This window comes from Schistocerca americana, chromosome 5 (genome assembly GCF_021461395.2).
Source record: "Schistocerca americana isolate TAMUIC-IGC-003095 chromosome 5, iqSchAmer2.1, whole genome shotgun sequence".
NCBI lineage: Eukaryota > Metazoa > Arthropoda > Insecta > Orthoptera > Acrididae > Schistocerca > Schistocerca americana.
Window position 1 is genome coordinate 195,607,311 of NC_060123.1, and position 22,735 is coordinate 195,630,045.

The following is a 22,735-nucleotide window of genomic DNA, read 5'->3' on the forward strand; positions in this document are numbered from 1 at the left end:
TAGAATTCACATGTGAGATGGGGTCAGACACATCAATTAACCTTTAGATTTGAATACTACCATTGTAAGGGACAAACATCCAGTTGGGAAGTACAGAAAATGTACACTCGACAGCAAAAAAAGTGGGTCACCCCTGAATTCCAACGTGTATGCTGCACCTGAATGTATGCAACCAACATAGCATATCTGTGTTGCACATAGTCGCAACCCTCCACAGTACAGTAGTTGTAAGATACACAATGCGTACCGCTAGAGACTACTAGAGAACACCAGTCTTTATGACAGTCTGTCCCGATGTAAAGTTATACCACGATGGTACAGAAGTGATCAGACAGTCCTTAACGTTTGTAAACTAAACTTAATTACAATAAGTGACGTTTCAAATGTTATGGGACAACTAGTTTTGCCACATAAATCGTTCAGTACTCCTTAGGCACAATTAAATATTTGAGACAGTGTATGGATTTATAAAGTTGTATGGCTACTGGAAATAAGTTCTTTGCTGTCTAAAAGGTTTACCCAACACATGCTGAACGTCGTTCAACGTTCAATGGGGAGTGGTTTCACATCAACTTTATGTAATACTAAGCAGTTAAAAGAAAACGTGATTAACGGCGGCAACCACTCTACGGAGATCCCAACATTAACAGCGAATCACAAGTAATATCATTGTTCACATTACTCATCAACAGTTACTAGTACACGAAGTTGTATTTTAAATGACATGACCAACGTCTTCGTTCTGGATCTGAATGCAAACCTAGAACGTGCAGCCATTGTTAACCAAGCAAAGCTTTCTGCCTTAACGAGACTCTATCACTAGGCAGAAAGAGACGTCAAATATTGACGTTTGCACCAGTATCAGTTATCAATTCTCAACTTGAACGTAAATGACGATAATGTTTGTACGAAAGCAGGAGCCCTAACATGGCAATTACCTTCTTGGTAATTAACCTCGAAAGACGTTGTATAGTGTTGCATTGTCAAGGAATAAAGGATGCACATGTTTAAAATTGAAATGCCATCATGTAATGCTGGGGACAGGGATGCGATCCCAGCACCTAATCGGATTGTTGAATAAGTACGTAAAATCAGAATGTAGATATCACAGTTTGTCACCAGTAGTGGGGTTGGAACCTTAAATGACAACTGTAGTTGTATTGCCTGACCGGGATTTAACCCGGCGCCTACCGCCGTCGTTGTCTAACCAGGAACAGACGAGAAATGTCCAATGTTGGTCCACCATCAGCGAGATGTGCACACGTTTAACTAGAAATAAGGTGACGAAAACGTCTATGCTGACTGAGAGTCGAACGCCGCACCCATGGTTATGAAGACACGTTAATGATCAGCATCATATTCAGTAGTAGCTAGGAGTAGCATGTTTAGTTGCAAACCTTGGGGCCTTACTCATCCCTAGTAACGTGTTGACTAACGTCTACGATATCATGATGTTAATTTACAAGTGGATTGACTGCCGTAAAGAGCAATGTTCTCTAGTAGTCGTGTATCATTGAGATGTAAATGAAGTGCCTCGGCAGAAAGTAATTTCCGTCGTGCAGCACGTATTGTTTCAGAGACACTGAGTACATGTTATAAGTGCACAAGACGTGTATTATATACTAAGTATATACTATTATTTTTAGAAGCTGCCGCCAAACCTGTTTACTTTTACATTCCGCTTAGTTGAATGCACAGCGCTTACAAGAAAGTATAGTTTCCTGCGTCATACTATTGCTAGCTAGGTGAAATATTTTGTGGTAGCTATGTTTAAAATTAATGTATTTTTGAAAGTATTGTCCGTCAAATATTTGAATAAATCGTCGACTGTAGGTGTTCCTGCACATGTTATAGCGTAATAGCTGTAGCTGCGTTAGTTTGTACTACAGACTTGGGTGGGTTAGGTGTAACTTTTGATCCTTCAAGGAGTGATCGTGGCCATGCGGCCCGGGTCTGTACTAGCCGCGGCTCGCGAGCTACGGGCCAGCCAGGCTGGCCGAGGCGAGACGGAAGTGAGCGAGCTGACGGTGGCGTTAGTGGGCCAACAGCCCGGGACGAGCCAGCACGGCTGCGCCGCATGCCACTGCCTCTGCCACTCCGTTTGGGGTAAATACGTTTACCTCCTCTCCTGGCATCATCATAAGAGCGGCAAGCAGAAATACACATCAGGCTGTCTGCCGTAATGGCTCACTGGGAGAGGTCGATTCGAGGTAGAGTCAAATAATGGTTCAAATGGCTCTGAGCACTATGGGACTGAGGTCATCGGTCCCATAGAACTACTTAAACCTAACTAACCTAAGGACATCACACTTCCATGCCCTAGGCAGGATTCGAACCTGCGACCGTAGCGGTCGCGCGGTTCCAGACTGAAGCGCCTAGAACCGTTATTTTATTTCGGTGATTACAAAATAGAGTCAACTGTATGCACTGGGTAGCCAAGGCAGCTAGTTCATGGCGATTCGGTCAACCAAGTAAATGAATGTACTGAACATCCTGCAAATCACTACAGGGAGCCTGTGTGTCAGTATTCTCATCTTGTGTGCCGCAACGGTGTTATGAAACAGAAATGAGTCGTAGACCAGAGAGTTTGGTGGTCTGTTGGACTGATCATAATTTTATAGAATGATGGCCTCGGTTCGATTCCAGCTTCTGCCGATGTTTTTTGATAGCTGATCATAATTTCATAGAATGATGGCCTCGGTTCGATTCCAGCTTCTGCCGATGTTTTTTGATAGGGAGAGGTACATTCTATTCTCTTCTGGCTACGCCAAGTGAAGAAGGTATAATGGCATTGTGGTCTGAAAATCACATTAAACATGATATTCCTTTTCTACCAAGTAGACGTTAGGTGGAACCACAATAAAGTAAGGAGTGGCGACATGTAGAAACTCTATCACCAGTAACCATTCTTATACTAGTTATTTATTTCTAGTGACGAAACAAACCCTGTGTATGGTCACTTATTCCGTCTTTTATTTGAGTTTCCGTATGTCGATAAAACTGATTCTGAACTGGGAATGCAACTCAGACCGCCCTTAACGCGGAATTTGATCCCTTCGTGACAATACAGCTCGACTACAACTTGTTGTTTGTTCAAAACTGCAGATTCCTCAACATCTCCACATATTGCGCATGAATGGGATGGAATCCTGGCCCAGCACTAAACTTTTCACTATGTATTATCAAGCTCTAGCATGAGAACACCTATCTGCTGGTAGATAATAATTTTTATTTTTAATGCGTTTTCATTCGTTGTCAACACTAACGATATCTGACGTTTTTGACTCCCAGTGAGACACAGAACTATTTGCGAGATCACTGTAAATTCAAGGAAGTTATTCCGAGCTGCTGGTGGAGAAAAATTCGGTAGCTGACGTATCTTTGTGTGTAGTCAACAACGATATGTGTGGGGTTCAATTCCTAGTCAGCACTGAAACCTTTGTCATATTATTTCTAGTTCAAACATTCTCACATGTCGCTGCTGGTGTAGCAAACCCATATTTAACGTTCCTTTTCTCTAGAATATAACAGCGATACGTGCCAGGTTGGAGTCCTGGGAAGGAAAATATTAATGTTTCGTTTTGTCATTTCAGTTAATACATCTAGCTACTGCCGAGAAAATCCGATACGTCAAATTTGATTGTGCTTCGATAACAATCCGATTAGGTTCTAGGTTCGAATCCCTGTCCAACACAAAGCTTTACCTCACTGCATTTCAAGTAAGTTACTTGTGAACAAGCAGTATTTGACATCTGTCGCAGTTCGTTAACAGGGATAATAGATGCTTGGTGGGAATTCGCGACCGTTAAAAATGTTTACGTTATGTAATTTAAAGTTGATATTTGTTAACTGATACTGTCTAAAATCGAGGTATATCACTCTCTTTATGCCTAGTCAGGAATGACTGTTAATATCCGTCAGTCACGAAATCTTAGTTTGCATGACCTGGGTTTGAATCCATATGCAGAACGAGTCGGTTCGTCGTGTCATTTGAAGTTCATACATATTCTCAACTAGCTGCTCGTGAATAACGTAAATTTTTAATGAGATTTTGTGTTAAATAACAAGTATAGTATGTTAGGTTGAAGAGGAAATCATGAATACGACGAACTTACTACGTGCATTACCTATCTGACGTAATAATGAGAGTGCTAACATTTTAGGTATGCCAGTTATTGCAATAAATGCGAGCTTACAAGCCTTAAGGACAGTCTTATCTGTCATGAGCTTTCCCTGATATTTTTAGTATCGTGGTATCACTTTACATCCTGAGTTATTGCGATACAGAGCAGTGTTTTCTAGTGGTGACTTGTTGGAACCATTTTCAATAGTCAAACGACTGTATCAAGGAGCGATTAGAGGACCTGCTAGACAGATGCGAAATGCAATCCAGGTCGTTCGAATACTTTTGAGCATGACTTTACTTTGTTAACAATCCGATTAGGTGCTGGGTTCGCATCCCTGTCACAAGCTTTATATGATGGGATTTCTATTTTAAACATGAGCATACCTTGTTCCTTGTGAACGACACCATATTAAACGTCGTTGGGGGTAGTTTTCAGGACGGTAACTGTTATGACAGGATTCTCAGTTCAGTACAAACATTTTCGTCATTTATTTTCAGGATCTGAATTGATAACTGATACTGGTGCAAACGTCTATACTTCACGTCTCATTATGCCTAGTCTCAATAAGGCCCAAACAAAGCTTAGCTTAGTTAGCAATGGCTATAGGTGCTGGGTTTGAATCCAGGTCCAGAACGACGACGTTAGCCCATGTCATTTAATGTTAAAATTTGTGTACACGTAGCTGTTGATGTGTTACGAGAACAATGATATTACTGGTGATTCGCTGTTAATGTTGAGATTTCCTTAGAGTGCTTGTTGCCGTTAATCGCGTTTTTCTACTGGTTCGTCCAATATCCAGTTTCCAGAGCCACTCGCCGTTGAGCGACCTTCAGCACGTGGATGGAAAACCTTTTAGAGAGCGAAATACTTTTTTCCAATTGCCGTACAGCTTTGTAACTCCATATATTGTCTCGAGTATTTAATTTTGACTAAGGATTACTGTACGATATATGTAAAATAATCCGTTTTCTCAGAACTTTTGGAATGTCACTTGTTGTAATTAAGGTTAGTTTATGAGTGTTATTGGGTGTCTCATCGCTAAGAACGTGTTTTCTAATATGTTTTGTATGACGATATTAGTTGATGCATAGACTGACTGCTATAAAGACCTTTTGTCTCTTAGTAGTCTTTTGCGGTACCCATTGTGTGTAGTGAAACGACTGTACCCCACGGGCTTTTGGTGTTTAGAGGACCTGCAACACAGCTACGTTATGTCGGTTGTATTCGGCAGTGCCCCACATTTTTGCTGTCAAGTGTACCTGTACCGACAGTATCATGAATTAAACCTCAAGGGGAACCCCCCAGTCATCACAAGAAAGCATATTTCAGTTTCTCCTTCATTCGATTGTTGAGATCCCACTTTCGAGTACAGGACAGATGTCGAAATGTATTTAGTAAAATATATTGCTAAGGTTAATAATGACCCAGATAATAATGCCGCTAGAATGTATATGAGTAAAAGAAAAAAAGAAAATAGTTTTAGTGCAGTTGACGATAGCAGAAGAAGTACATCTGTACATCATACTATGGTAAAATTAGTGACTCTGTGGGTTCAGTTTTTAGAAAACATAAAGTACGAGTGACGTTTTCTGCCACGGGTAACATGGGTAGAATTTTACAAAATACTATTGAAAAAATAAAATCGTTCCCATAGCTCAGGTGTGCATAGAGTGTAATGTCCTGACAGCGATACTTGCTATGTGGGACAAAGTACTTGACGGCTTGAGGCCACCTTTAGCGAGCATGTCGCATAATATCCTAAAAACGCGGCAGAAAAATAAAAATTCACTGTCCATCTCTTTGAAAGTGTGCATAGTGCAGAGGTGTTGTCGTCATATATGTGGATGCTCCATCGTTGCGAGAAGGGAAGACATACTCACGTCGACTTGGAGGAGTTTGAAATCTTTTGCTAACGGGTGTCGTCTGGTAGTACCGACATAGGGAGAACCGATAGAGGTACTCATAGTACCCTCTGCCACACACCGTCAGGTGGCTTGTTAAGTATGGATGTAAATGTAGATGGCCGCGAGAAGCTCTCAGTTTTGGGAAATGTTTAAAAATCGCTGGTATTCGATTCCTATGGGCCGATCTCCATAACGCACAGATCTGATTTTTTTTTCTCCTTTATTCAAATTTCATCCCTCTCGCTCCATGTGGGCGGGAGATGGGCTGTCGGCGTACATTATTCCACTCTTCGACCAAACGAATTTATAAAAATTTGTAATTACAATTAGAAACAAAATATGGGATTGTTTTTCTACTTTAAATTAAAAATGAAAGACGGACACTTAAAGAAAAGGGAAATGTATGTAGTTTAAACACTCTGCAGGAACGTGAAATTCTGATAAAAAATACTGAACCAATACACTTTCACTTAAAATGTGAAGAATCTGCATTGAATGAGAAGTGTTGTCAGAGGAGAGAGTATGTTCCATAGTATTAAGGGCTACGGGTAACGAGATAGGGATCTATTAGGTAGGAAAGTTAAGGACGGTGAGTAGTAGTGTGGTGTGTTGAGAGGGTAGCGGTTACAAGGGGAAAGGGATGGGGGTGCATGGAGAGGGAGAGGAGAGAGGCATCCGGATGTGGAGTGAGGTACGTGGGGGAAGAGTAAGGTTGGTGGGAGGGGTAAATATCAGGGCGGATGACACTGTTTGGGAGAGTGAGTTGTTTGAAGTTGCGTTGTTATAGGATATGGAGTGTGTACAGGTGTAGGAACCGAGGGATGAGTTTGTGAAGACGCGGCGGCATACAACGACTGGTGATCAGAAGCGAGACAACGGGGTTATCTAGTCTGAGGATAGTACAGGAGATGCGGCGATGTTCGAAGTGTGTGAGAAGGGGTGGGAACATGATGAGATGTTAGAGAATTCAGGTGGGGGAAGGTAAGTGAATGCAGAAAGTGAGACGGAATGCTGGGGTTTCGGGGATTTTGGGGGACTTGTGGAACTTCGGTGAGGCCGAGATCCATGCAACAAATGGTCCAAATGGCTCTGAGCACTATGTGACTTAACATCTGAGGTCATCAGGCCCCTAGAACTTAGAACTACTCAAACCTAACTAACCTAAGGACATCACACACATCCATACCGGAGGCAGGATTCGAGGCTGCGACCGTAGCGGTCGCGCGGTTCCAGCCTGAAGCGCCTAGAACCTCTCGGTCACAACGGCCGGCTCCATTCAACATTTAAATGACAGAGGACTATGATCTGGCATCAACGACTTAGTAGGACAATGATCTGACAACAACGGCTTAGTTATGATTACACTCTTTCCAGATCACGCATGACGGCTAAGTCTCTAGAAAAAAATGTAATGATTTTTCGTCATTATCACATTAAGCAGTTGAAAGTGTATTAGTTTTAACACCAAACTCTGTAAATTATAACGTCTCTTTATGTGAATCGTATGAGAGGATATTTCAAAGCAGAAATGTTTTTGGCCCTTTTGACATTCCGCTTATAAGATGGCCATCGGGATTTACTATGAAAGATGTTAATTTACTGAAAATGTGGCTATGAAGACATCGCTCTACCCTACGCTGAGTTATAACAAAATTTCTGTATGTGCGGTAACATCATCCCACTTTTCTGCATGCGAACTGACAATTTGTAATTAAAATGAAACACAACAGCTACGACAACGGGAAGGTCACATGAAGCAGGTAACGACATGTTATATTGCGTCACTGGATCATTTAATAACCTAGCACCGTAATAACTACCATAATCATTCATGCCATCATAAACGCACATTAAAATACTACTCGTGGAGTAATCAGTATAACTACCCACAAAAATTATTACTAAATGAAATTTGTAATGAAGGGTTGTGGAAATAGGTAATAAAATAAATAAGGTGTTTACACAGTCTTTAATTCTTTGGTTTCAGAATGTGAACACAACGTTTAGTGAGGAACTACACTTTACAAGGGCGTATCTCTTAGCTGGTTGTTGTTGTGACGTCGTTGTTCCTTTTACTGCCATTTTACGTTAATTATTACTCAGCGGCACATTTCATCTTGCAGTATCTCCATAGATGGTCACGTTAGAAACATTCCTCCATATCTGTTTCATCGATCGTCACTGAATGCTCACTGCTAGATACAGAGCATTCGCCATTGCCACAACACACGAACTGCCACAGACTATTATTCTGAAAGCTGTTACGATAAAGAAAATTCAGCTAACTAGTTCAGTTTCTCGTATATGGACAACAAATGTTTTACATTGTTGTTCCTTTTAACACACACTCCACTTTGCAGTGTAGTTTAGGTTTTGAAATAACTGATTACACTAATAATGTTACCAGCAAATGCTGAAGTGCTCAGACAGAAATGACAAAACTTAAGCAAACAGTTCTTTTCGTTAGTAATAGATGGTGCTATAGTTACAGTCTCAGAGCAGTGGCGCGTACTTTGAAATATTCGAACTCGTGCTATGGATTCAGATTAATAAACTCACTTATAACGTTATGCCGTTTCCCATGTTTCGTAGGTGAGTGACATTAAAGTGTAAGTAACTGTCATGACATAATTGTGGCGTTACTCGATGCTGACGACTACTAATAAAACGTCTGTTGTCTGTTGAACCTCCTTCCACTGTGTTTAGGTATAACACTGTTTTAATAAAAAATTTACTAACTTAGGAATGATGGGAAGATATTGATACGTCGCGCCGCTGGTGCCAGTACCCCTTTCCTTGTAGCGTCATCTTTGGCATCGATTTCGCTTTGGACGGCCCCTAGTCGGTTGCTCGCCGCGGGTTCGGCTGTTTAAGTCTGCAGCGTCGAGGCAGCAGGTCTCAATGTGTGGTTTGTCGGTTGCGGTTACAACGTGGTTGGGAGATTGGCCCATACTTTGGTGCTCACGGTCTTTGGACGTGGTATTACTGGAGTGCTGCGGCCGGAGACGGCGGAAAGGTTTGGGCTCCGACACGAGGCGTGGTGTTTTGACCTTTCTCGCCACGCAGTGCATGTTGATAACAAGAGCTTTCCGGAGCGCCGCCTGGCATTAACTGGTCGCCTGGGCATATGGTGTGTGTTCGATTTAAACAGGTGCAGTTATGTGCTTATACATATATGTTAATGTTTAACTAATGTTGTTTTCAGTGACAAGTCTGATATGTCAACCTTATGTCACACTTGACATGATAACGGGGCTTGGGCTTTCCATCTTAGTTTCCTACCACTTGATGACGGATCGGCAGGTAGACGCAAGGAAACCTGGTGAGTTCACAATTGAGTGATGGTATAAATAAAATCGTGGCAACCTTGGTAATTAAGTACCAAAATCTGTACTGTAATTAATGAGTAACGAAATACTATTCCATGAAGTGTAGTTCTAGTGGGCTCTTGCCCCTTTGAGGTAATACACAGCTGTTGCTGTTACGTTCCAAGGATCAATCTTATTTACACATTTATTGCAGTGTTTAAATGAATTATTAAGGTTTGAGTTAAAAGAAAACAAAATTTTCTTTCGACAAGCCTGCCTGTCTCATTGTTATGTTTTATTCTTTTATGTAATTTGAATGTGCAACAGCAAGTGTGCTGTTGTAGTTGATTTATGTCTCACTTTAACAAAGTGCAGATTGTTGTCACACAGAGCCTGTCAGCGAGTATCTTGAAAACGGCGAAGCTGGTCGAAGTCTCGTGCTACTGTCGTGAGCTTCTATGGAAAGAGGTAGGACAGTGAAACTACCACTAGGCGCTAAATGGTTGGACGTTCAGGACTCTTCACAGGACGTGGGATTCGGAAGTTTGTCTTCTCTGTAAAGTAGGATACGTGGTATTCTGTGGCATCTGCACAATATTCACTGTACATTGTTGAACATGGAGCTCCACAGCAGACTGTCCCTACGTGTTGACGTATTGACGCTACTACCGTCAGTTACGATTGCAATGGGCACCGGACCATCGGGATTCGACCGTATATCGATGGAAACGTGCCGGCTCTTCGGGTGAATCACATACTTGCTACTCTACGTCGATGGTCGTCTCCACAAACACCGTCATCGAGCTAGAGCCGGCTCGAAACATGTAGCGCGACTGGGAGACACTCTCCTGGGCTAGCACGGGACCTGTGATAGTAATCGAAGACACGCTGACTGCGACGAAACACATGCATCCCTTCATGCCTGATGTCTTCCCTAACGGCAATGTCATCTTTCAGTAGCATAACTGTCCGTGTCTCGGAGCCAGAATCATTTTACAGTGATCTCAGGAGCATTACAGTGAACTGACGTTGATGTCTCGGAGACCAAATTCGCCTGATGTAACTCCTATGGAACCTATGTGGTTCGCTTTCGGGCGCCATCAACGTGATTACGTGAATTACATGGTATGTAATTAGACATCTAGTGCCAAATAGCACCTTGATACGCATGATCAGTGATGTATTTCGATCCAAAGTAGACAAACAAGCTATTAAGCACATGGTCGTGATGTTTTGGTTCATCTGTGTAGGGATTTGACTTCTCAGGTGGAGATAAAGAATTACGTGTTTCAGTACTTTTGGAAGTTCAACCCGTTTGGAGGTCAAAAGTTGGGTGGAAACTTTTATTAAAATATCTCAATATGGAAGCATTTTTAAAGTTCCACAAAAAAATTATTTGAGTTATCGATTAGAACTAAAATAAGATTTTGTGTCTCTCTGTTTTTGGAAATTCAACCTTTATGAGGATGAAACAGGGGATGAGTATTATTACGAAAATATTTTTGAAGCTAAATCTATGGAAATTAGTAGTTGGCTTCGCTGTTAGAAATTAAAAAAAATGAGTGTCATTGTTTTTGGAAATTCAGCCCCTAAGGTGGTGAAATAGGGGTTGGCTGATTCACTGACTCATCACCGCCTAGCCCACCCCAAGCCGTTGAAGACAAAAACTTTAAATTTGGAGAGAATGTGGATCTTATACTTCAGGCATACTTTAAGAAGGATTTGTTCTAAATTACATTCCTAAAAGGGTCTAATTGGTGATTAAAAGCTTTTTGAAAATGTGTCGTTATTAAGACAATTTTCAAGCTAGAACTACGAAAATTGATACTCAGTTTCTACGTCGGAAATTTTAAAAAGAACTCGTGTTTCAGCATTTTTGGAAACTGAACAACTAAGGCGTCAAAATATTGGGTGAAAGTTTTTTCAAATACATTGTTATTAAAAAACTGGTAAAGCATTTTTGGAGCTATATCTATGACAAATAGTATTTGACTTCTCGATCAGAAAAAATACGTGTTCAGTGTTTTTGGAAATGCAACCCCCTAAAGGAGTGAAATAGGGGATGAAAAGCTTTACGAAATTTTAAACATTTTTGGAATCTGACTGTCAACAGCTGTTAACTAATGAACGATATTTGAACCATCAGCTGATTTTATTTTAAACCCAAATATCAACCGGTTTTAGTCTTGAACCATCTTTACGGATGTCAATCGCTTATTAAATAAAAGCAGCTGATGGTTCAAACATGCGTTTCATTCACTTCTGAAATTATTTCGTTATGAAAGCGCTTTAGAAGCTAAATCTATAAAAAAAACTGTATTTCGGCTTCTCGGTTGGAAATAAAAAAACGTTTTTCAGTGTTTTTGGAAATTCTACGCCTAAGGCGATGAAATAAGCGATAAAAATTTTTAAGAAAATGTTCGTTATGTTAAAAAAGTTTAATGTTACATCTATGAAAGTTGTTATTTCGCTCTCGGTTAGATGCAAAAAAAAAAAAAAAAAAGTTGTGGAACGAAAGTTTCTATGCAGGTATCACCACAAGAACGCAAAAGATTCGGTTAAAAAAGACCTTGAACTCCATCTACCTGAATGCCTTTTTGGCCAGAACAATATTCGGAAAATTTCATGCTTCTATGTCCTTAATTAGCGTAAAAACCTTGGAATGTGTTGCAGTTTGTGAACAACATTAAAATTCGATTAAAAAACACTCTGTGTTTATTATATTGTGCAGCTCAGAAAAGTTACGACATTCCTGGTGTCGGAAATTTTCATCTAAATCTTCACCAAAGGGTGGTAAAGAAATGTAATTCAAATTCCAGTTAAACTTCCCCTAAAAAGCATCATCACAAAGGGGTGCTTGGTTTGTGCTAGATGCAAGATAGATAAAGTAAAATAATGAAGATGTATCATGCAGTAGAGTTTTGTGTTTGGAACGCATTTGGTCAATGTGTGAAAGGTATTTCGTTAATGAGCCAGACATTGAATGAACGCTGTTTGTTCCAAATTTTACATGTAAGCAAACTACACAGGACAACTAAAATCAAGAGAATATAAGTGTACATTCGTCAGGTTGTGGCTAAAAGCCATGTCTCCGTAATATTTTTACTTCCAGGAGTGGTAGTATAGCAAGTTTCACTAAAGAACTGCTGTGATGTTTGGAAGGTAGGAGGCGAGGTACCCGTACGGGCGAAAGTACAGCAATGACGACGGGTCGTGAGTCATGCTTGGGTAGCACAGCTGGACAACCACTGCCCACTTCGCTCCCACCCCCTTTTGGACGCCGGGAAGGGTCCTTTGGAATACAATAAATAAATAAAAACGAACAGGAGGATAAATATAAAAAATTAGAAAATTAAAATGTTTGTAGGGCTTTTGCCTGCGAAAGGCAAAGGTCCTGAGTTCGAATCTCAGTCCTTCACACAATTTTAATCCGTGAGGAAGCTTCATAAGTGTACTTAACTATTTCTATAATTTTTTAAACGTTCGTATTGCTTCTCTTACTTTTTAAAATGTGAACATTGTCGCTGCAAGTTACAAAACCTCTCAGAGATTTAAGAAAATAATGCTTTTTCTTTAATGTATGTTGTCAAAGGTCTTCTTCTTTTATTTCGCCCTCTTTTGGGTATGTTGGGTCAATCAATTCTCTGTTGTTCTTTTTTCTGTGCCCAATACCTCTACATTCTTTCTGAACTTTTCTTCTCTTTATCAGCGACATTGTGTTAAGCTTTTGTGTACGTAGATTTGTCTTGGAAGCTTACATTTTCCTCTTTAATAATTAATTTAGTTGATCAATCGATTAGTGATTATTCTGAAATATTTAGTTACACTAAGTCATCCTTAGTTTCTTTAAACCATGTGGGTTTTGTTTTGCAGTTACAAAAAATAGTCAAATATTTGTTTGGTTAATCTTTTAAAAATTTATCCTCCTTTTTCGCTCTGTATATGAAACCTTTTCGATTTTCTTGTGGAGAGTTTCAGTTTTGATGAATACTACCTTATTATCTTGAAATTTTGGTCCTATGATTTTCCTTACTTTTTTTTCCTTTATCACAAGTTCGTCCATTTGGTCTTTGAAGTTCATGTTTAGTGATTCCGCTGTATACAGTGCTTCTGTCTTGTAATGTGTAATTTTGGACCTGCATGAAGCGGATTTTTTATTGTATGTATCTTCTGTTAGTTGTAAGGGAAGCTTAAGTTTAATTTTTCTGGATTGTTTTACTTTGCTTTTGTCAGACTTCCAACTAATCTAGTCTCCGACATATTTAATTTCTTTTACTATTTCAGTAATTTGTTCTTGTACTTTGTGGTGGTAACGTCAAGGTTCGTTAACAATGTTTTCACCAATATTTGGTACAAACCATTGCTTTCTTTTTAAATTTTGAAATAAGACAAAGTATATTGGAAACGCACACACCACAACACTAGTAACTTTAAATTAGTTGACCGCATTTACGCAGGGTTACTGTACTGTACAACATCGACATCAACAATTGCAACACACTTCTCTGGGTCACATCTAAAGTTAGGCCTATTTCCAAACCTGTGCATCTTTCAGACGGAATTGATCATCTGAGGCGTCACCTCATCTCATTAACCACTATTATATTTTGACTGCTAGGAGTTGGTGCAAATGAGATTTCTCCTTTGAGGACAATGGCGCTATTTGACAAGATGGAGTTCAAGAAGCAAATAAAAACATTATGAGGCTCATTATTGGCGCTTACTAATCGCTAACACAATACATTGGTGCTGGACAAGCTTCTGGAGCAGGCGTACCCAAACATTTCCACTGACGGATCACTTTGTGAATGTAGTTACTTTGATGGAACATCTTGTTGATTTTGAAGATTAATAAAAATAATAAAATTTTTAGAAATGAGAAAAACTTGTTTTATTCAGTGAGTACGTAAATTGTAAATAAAAACTGACAGCACAGAAATCGTAATAAAATTTCTGAAGAATAAGGAATTAGTTTCCCACGGAACACCAGCGGTCAGAGGAGTACAGTGTGGAGAACGTTTTTCTAGAGGAGACAATAGGTTGGGGTAAACAACGGAACCACGGCTGGACACAGGTCTCTGCGACACCTGTAGGCGGACACAGCAGCGGTAGCGGCGGCGGCGGCGGCGGCGGCAGCCGGTGAATCCCCGGCGTGACGGATGGCGCCAACGTCGTGCCGGCCGCCATTAGAATTTATGCGTCACCGCGGCGGCGCCGGCAGCTGCTACTGCGGCGCGTTACCTGATGATTAAGATGTGTCCAGTAATGGAGGAAGCGGCCGGCCATATTAGCTGTCACTGCGGTGACCGACAGCGCGCGTTAATTTGCCGGCGCGGTAATCCCGCGCCGTGTACGGGCGCTTCGCAATGGGTCGCCGGGGCTTTGTGCGGCGAGGCGTGCCTCGCGCGTTTCTGACCGCACGCACCGCGGCCAGCCAGCAGTCGGCCGCGTGTATCGGGATGCAGTGGAGGTGCAGGGGAACCCCCGTGGCGGCGTAGGGCGCAACGAGAGGAACCTGTCCCCATCCAGTCCTCGTACACACTCGTCGTCACCAATCGTTTACAAGCGGCATTCGAAACGGCACCGTACGGATGCATACTAGGGCAACGTGAAACATTCTAGGACAGCCACGGGGGCTGTATCGGTATTCTTTTTTACCAAATGTCGTTCATCACATTCGATATTTCAGAAAGCCTGCGACTGTGTCATTCATGATTTAAATAATGAAACACTGTGCCTGTTACACGTAGCACGACGCTCTTCCAGAATTTATGCTCGATGTGAAGTGCAAGTAAACTGTCGGAAAATAAAACCGAAACATCAAAACATAATTAATGTAGAATAATAAGATTTCGGGAATATATTTTCCTAGGTAACATAATAAGTAATTAACATTGCAAGGTCACAATTAATGTAAGCGCGATAAAAGCCATTGCAAATGTGAAATGCTAGTGCATTAATAACCGGCATAATAGCCAAAATGTTGGTTGCAAGCACGCATACAGGCAAGTATTTTGTTCCACATGAGGGATGGAGTTCCATGCCTGTTGCACTTGTTCGGTCAATACAGGGACAGTTAACACTGTTTGTGGATAACACTGGAGTTGTCCGATGATGTCCCACATATGTTCGATACGAGACAGATCTGGTGATCGAGCGGGCCAAGGCAACCTGCCGATACTCTGTACTGCATGTTGAGTTACAACAGCGGTACGTGGGCGAGCATTATCCTGTTGGAAAATGCCCACTGAAATGCTTTTCACGTTTGGCACGACGACTGGTCGTATTACCAGACCGAAGTACAAATTTGCCGTCACAGGGCATGGTATAACCAGGAGAGTGCTCCTGCCGTCATACGAAATGGTACCCCTTACCGTAACTCCAGGTTACGTCCAGCTGTGTGTCTAGCACGCAGTCAGGTTGGTTTCAGGCCTTCGACTGGCCTCCTCCTAACACACGGACATCACTGGCACCGAGACAGAACTAACTTTCTTCAGAAAACTAACAGACCTCAACCCCACCCTGCAATGAGCTCCAACTTGACACCACTGAAGTCGCAAATGCTGTGGAATGCAGGCTACATGCCACCTTGCTCGGAGCTGTCCTTCAAGTACACTACTGGCCATTAAAATTGCTACACCAAGAAGAAATGCAGATGACAAACGAGTATTCATTTTTGGACAAATATATTACACTAGAACTGACACGTGATTACATTTTCACGCAATTTGGGTGCATAGATCCTGAGAAATCAGTACCCAGATCAGCCACCTCTGGCCGTAATAACGGCCTTGATACTCCTGGGCATTGAGTCAAACAGAGCTTGGATGGCGTGTACAGGTACAGCTGCCCATGCGGCATCAACACGATACCACAGTTCATCAAGAGTAGTGACTGTCGTGTTGTGACGAGCCAGTTGCTCGGTCACCATTGACCAGAAGTTTTCAATTGGTGAGAGATCTGGAGAATATGCTGGCCAGGGCATCAGTCAAACATTTTCTGTATCCAGAAAGGCCCGTACAGGACCTGCAACAATCGGTCGTGCATTACTCTGCTGAAATGTAGAGTTTCGCAGGGATCGAAGGGAGGGTAGAGCCACGGATCGTAACACATCTCAAATGTAACGTCCACTGTTCAAAGCGACGTCAATGCGAACAAGAGGTGACCGAGACGTGTAACCATTGGCACCCCATACCTTCACGCCGGGTGATACGCCAGTATGGCGATCACGAATACACGCTTTCAATGTGCGTTCACCGCGATGTCGCCAAACACGGATGTGACGATCATGATACTGTAAACAGAACCTGGATCCATCCGAAAAGATGACATTTTGCCATTCGTGCACCCAGGTTCGTCGTTGAGTACGCCATCGCAGGCGCTCCTGTCTGTGATGCAGCGTCAAAGGTAACCGCAGCCACGGTCTCCGAGCTGATAGCCCATGCTGCTGCAAACGTCGTCGAACTGTTCGTGCAGATGGTTGTTGTCTCGCAAACGTCCCTATCTGTTGACTCAGGGATCGAGACCCGGCTGCACGATCCGTTACAGCCATCCGCATAAGATGCCTGTCATCCCGACTGCTAGTGTTACGAGGCAGTTAGGATCTAGCGCGGCGTTCCGTATTACCCTCCTGAACCCACCGATTCCATATTCTGCCAACAGTCATTCGATATCGACCAACGCGAGCAGCAATGTCACGATATGATAAACCGCAATCGCGATAGGCTACAATGAGATCTTTATCAAAATCGGAAACGTGATGGTACGCATTTCTCCTTCTTACACGAGGCATCACAACAACGTTTCACCAGGCAACGCCGGTTAAGTGCTGTTTGTGTATGAGAAATCGGTTGGAAACTTTCTTCATGTCAGCACGTTGTAGGTATGGCCACCGGCGCCAACACGTTGTAGGTGTGGCCACCGGCGCCAACCTTGTGTGAATGGTCTGAAAAGCTAATCATTTGCATATCACACCATCTTCTTCCTCTCGGTTAAATGTCGCGTCTGTAGCACGCCTTCTTCGTGGTGTAGCAATTTTAATGGCGAGTAGTGTAGCTTTCTTCAGAAAATGCAAACGACCTCAACCCCACCCTGCAATGAGCTCCCACTTGACACCACAGAAGTCGTAAATGCAGTGGGATGCAGGCTACATGCCGTCTTGCTCGGAGCTGTCTTTGAAGTAATAGACGTGTAACAGTTCGTTGTTTCACTGTGGTGCCAGCTGCTGCTCATACTGCTGCTGCATATGCAGTACGATGCAGCAGAGCCATACGCCGAACACGAAGTTCTTCCCTCATGGAAGTGACACGTGGCCGCCTGGAGCCCGGTTATCTTGCGGCCGTACATTCTCCTGACCACCGATGCCAGTAATTTGGTACAATGGCTACAATCCTACCAAGTTTTCTGCAGTATCCCAGAAGTAACGCCGGCCGGAGTGGCCGTGCGGTTCTAGGCGCTACAGTCTGGAACCGAGCGTCCTTAGGTTAGTTAGGTTTCAGTATTTCTAAGTTCTAGGGGAATGATGACCTCAGATGTTAAATCCCATAGTGCTCAGAGCCATTTGAACCATTTTTGAACCAGAAAGAACACACAGCTTCTCGTATCCCGAATACGCAACCTCGTTCAAACTCAGCGACGTGCTGATAATGGCGCCTTTTTAGCCCTAAGGGGCACTCTTGAGTAACATCAACTCAACGGTAACTAACTCCTACAACCGCTACAGCGAATTTTTTTTTAACCAAACCCGATTTTCTTCTCCATAGTGGCGTTTTTAGCTAATTGTGCAAAATTTGAATAGACATCCTCTTTCAGTTGCGGAAACACGCCTACCAGCGTTCGTTTCTGTCGCACAACTTCTTCTTTGTATTACGACTTTATTCCATTCCTGTATTTACGTCACTGTTTTGTGTGATGGTCGAATGTTGCGTTCTTCTGCCTCTCACGCAATGCATGAGACGTTTATTCGGAGAAACAGACAAAATATGCATTGACATTATTTTACGAGCTACAGTTAGAAAAGAGTGTTTTGTCAGTCTACTTGAAAGTATTGAAATGAAATTATCGTATGGCATTATTGACTGGGATGTCCCATTCGGGTTCGGCCCCCCATTGCAAGTCTTATTTCAGTCGGCGCCACATTGGGCGACTTGCGGCCGATGATGAGGATGGAATGATGATGAGGACAGCACAACACCCAGTCCACGAGCGGAGAAAATCTCCAACGCGGCCGGGAATCTAACTCGGTCCCAGTGCATTGGGGGCAAGCACGTTACCACCCAGCTAAGAAGGCGGACTTAAAGTAATGTGTCTGCTTCATTACGTAGAAATCAACACACGCACCAACCATCATTTGTTTGTGAAACCAAATTACGCTTCAAAGAAAGATAATGGGACAGCATGGTTTCAGAAAAAGTTTGGTACAGTTAGAGGTGTTACATTTTCTGTGCATTACGTTATCCAGATAAAGCACTCACCTACTACTTTTGTCTTACCGTTGCTGAGTATTATTGACTTTTAAATTACCACTCATGCTTTTTATTCTGTACTCAGTCAGCACTGGTATTGACTAGAATATATGAAGGAATGAACTTACTCATAGCATGCGCTACAGTTACTATATACACGAGAAACATTTGGAGAAATTAATTGGTTCACTATGTAACATGTCACGGAGAACTTTTTTCCCTTGTTTGTAGAGTTGTATACTATTTTGGCCATCTGTCTTCTGACTGGTTTAATGCGGCCAGCCACGAATTTCTCTTCTGTGCCAACCTCTTCATCTCAGAGGAGCACTTGCAACCTACATCCTAAATTATTTGCTGGATGCATTCTAATCTCTGTCTTCGTCTACAGTTTTTACTCTCTCCACCTCCCTTTAGTACCACGGAAGTTATTCGCTGATGTGTTAACAGATGTCCTATCCACCTGTCCTTTCTTCTTTTCAGTGTTTCCCGAATATTCCTTTCCTCTCCGACTCTGAGCAAAACCGCCTCATTTCTTACCTTATCCGTCCACCTAGTTTTCAACATTCGTCTTTAGTACTACACGTCAAATGCTTCGATTCTCCTCTGGTTTTCCCACAGTCCATATCTCACTAGCATACAATGCTGTGCTCCAAACGAACATTCTCGGAAACTTCTTCCTCAATTTAAGGCCTATGTTTGATAGTAAACTTCTCTTGGCCAAGAACGCTCTAGTTGCCAGTGCTGTTCTGCTTTTGGTGTCCTCCTTGCTACGTCCATCATTGGTTATTTTGCTGCCTGGGTACCAAAATAACTTCATGCACTGTATGACCATCAATCCTGATGTGAAGATTCTGTCTGTTCTCATTTCTGCTACTTCTCATTACTTTCCTTTTCCTTCCATATACTCTCAGTCCATTTTTTGCATTCATTAGACTGCTCCTTCCATCCAGCAGATCATGTAATTAGTCTTGACGTTCACTGGGAATAGCAATATCATCAGCGAATCGTATCACTGATATCCTTTCATCCTGAATATTAATCACACTCCTGAACCTCTGTTTTCCGTCATTGATTTTTCGATGTACAGAATGAACAGTATGGAGAAAGACTAAATGCCTATCTTACACTCATTTTCAATCCGAGAACTTCGTACTTGGTCTTCCACTCTTATTAATACCTCTTGGCTCTTGTACATGTTGTATATTACCCATCTTCCGCTATAGCTTACCCCTGTTTTTCTCAGAATTTGAATCATTTTGAACCATTTGTCATTGTCGAACTCTTTTTCTTGGTCGACAAATTGTATGAACGTGTCCTGATTTTCTATTTTCTTTTGTCTTGCTTCCATCATCAACCGCTTTGTCAGAAGTGCCTCTCTGGTGCCTTCACCTTTCCTGAAGCAAACTGATCGTCATCTAACACATCCTGAATTTCCTTTTCAATTCTTCTATACATTATTCTTGTCAGCGACTTGGATGCATGAGCTGTTAGGCTCATTCTTCGATAAATCTTGCCATTGGCAGCTCTTGCAATCTTGGGAATTGTGTGGATGATTTTTTTCCGAAGATCAGATGATATATCCCCAGACATCCATTCTACACACCAACTCGAAGAATCGTTTTGTTGCCTCTTCCCTCAGTAATTTTAGAAATTCTCATGGAATGTTATCTATTCTTTCTGCCTCATCTGATCTTCAGTCTTCCTAAGCTTTTTATGAAAGGATACTGTACCGCCCGACATTGAAAATAGGTACAACATTCTTCGTTATTCTCGTCAGACCAACATATTTTTTGTAATAACAACTCAATTTCAGTTAATACACCGAAGCCGGGTACCAGTGTAGGAAAGGAGGACAATTTATTTATTTAATTGATCACATGTGCACTCCGACAAAATAAATCCCTATATCCAATTTGGTGAGATCTGTGAAATGAATGAATGTATGGTCGTCTGCTAACCGCAGATAGTGAATGTGCAGTATATGATCATCTTTGAGGCGGTCCTTTGGTCACCTTTGGTGGAACCAAGGAGATGAAATTTACCTGAGCTTTGAGCGCCTGAAATGTGGCTGACCTATACGATAGCAAGGTGCTCCCCCACGGAGGTGCGAGATGACCTGAAGAACGGCCATGTTTCAGCACTCTTGCGCTGGATCTTGTGTTGGTAAGACCTGTCTTAGGTGTGCTCCGTAAAGATAAAAGAGTGGAGAAAATGTTATGCACGCAAAATACTTAAGAGTAGTTCGGAATAATTATTTTTCTATTTCAGGAACTTTTGGGGGGAGAATTAAATGAAAGGCAGGTAATATTAAGGGGATCGTAGTAATTTTCGGAAATGACCAACGGTCACAGTGGAACCACGTGAAGCAATAAGTTGAAATACTTGCGAGTGCTAGTACTAAGTTGAAATACTTGCGAGTGCTAGTACTAAGTTGAAATACTTGCGAGTGCTAGTACTAAGTTGAAATACTTGCGAGTGCTAGTACTAAGTTGAAATACTTGCGAGTGCTAGTACTAAGTTGAAATACTTGCGAGTGCTAGTACTAAGTTGAAATACTTGCGAGTGCTAGTACTAAGTTGAAATACTTGCGAGTGCTAGTACTAAGTTGAAATACTTGTGAGTGCTAGTACTAAGTTGAAATACTTGCGAATGCTAGTACTAAGTTGAAATACTTGCGAGTGCTAGTACTAAGTTGAAAATATTTAAGAAATGGCGTGTGCAGGACTTGAAATTAGAGACGAGCAATTCCACGTGGTGAGTACTGTGTGAGTCTCAATCTGGGTATGAAACAAAGGATGAAGAGAAGTGCTCGTCCGAGGTATCAGTTGAGGACTCGCGTGTGTGATGAATATGATCTTAGTATTACTTTGCGTGTTATGTTTCCGTGTGACGCTGGATTAAAACTCTAATAATATGAGAGAGAAGCAAGGTGAGCCAGCCGTCTATCCAGCAACGCCACTTGGCTTGCATTGCACAGGAAAACGTGCATATATCCTCCAGAGTTAGTAGTAGGAAAGAAAAGTTACGAAGTGGGGCAGTGTCGTGCGAAACTGGGATGAATACTAATTGAAGTGGGAGAGCTGAAGGTGAATTGATTCTAACGTTGTGACTATTCTTTGTGATGTATTGTATGTTGCCAGTATGACGTATTTCATGTAATTTAAGTATGTGTGGCTTGCTTGGGAGAGTAGCAAGATAGGTTCAGAGGCAGTGGTTTATGAATGTTCCTTTTTGTACCGCTCGGTCTGGAGGAAATTTTCGTGATGATGGGTGTGAGAGTCGAAGTGTGAGATATAGCAAAAGATCCACCATCCTATCCAGAAAGTGCACTGTGGCGATAGATAATTACGAGACCATAACACAGAGAATAACCAATGTAAAGCCATGCCCACTGGGCGGAGTTTCTCATGTGTAATTGCTGTATAAAATGTAATAGTGTGTTTAGGTTATCTTTGAATCATAATAGAATTTATCGGAATAAAAAAATGATAGTGAAAAGAAAAAGATTGGTGGCCTTGTTCTTCGAATAGTGTGTAGTCATGATATTCAGCATTTATAATGTGTCCACCATTCATATTCAGTGCGATGGCCACGTGTTGATCAAAGGCGTTGGGTAAGAAAGAAAATATGGTATTGCCAGTGCATAGTGAACAATCAGAGTTGTGTAAATTACTAATAGTCAGATGTGCGTTATCCGTTTCCGTTGCGTAATAGTCAAACAGGAGAATAACTTGTAGCTTAATTGTGAGTACTAGAGCTCATAATCAGTCATTGATGTTACTCGATAAATAAGAATAAATCCACTCGCTTGGCAGACCACAGTATGAGCAAGGCATGTGGGTGCCTCTCATTTATATTCTGATTCTATTACAGGATCCCCTTTCTCTTCTAAACCGACTCCTGTTTCTGGTTCTATAACATCTCACTGATCT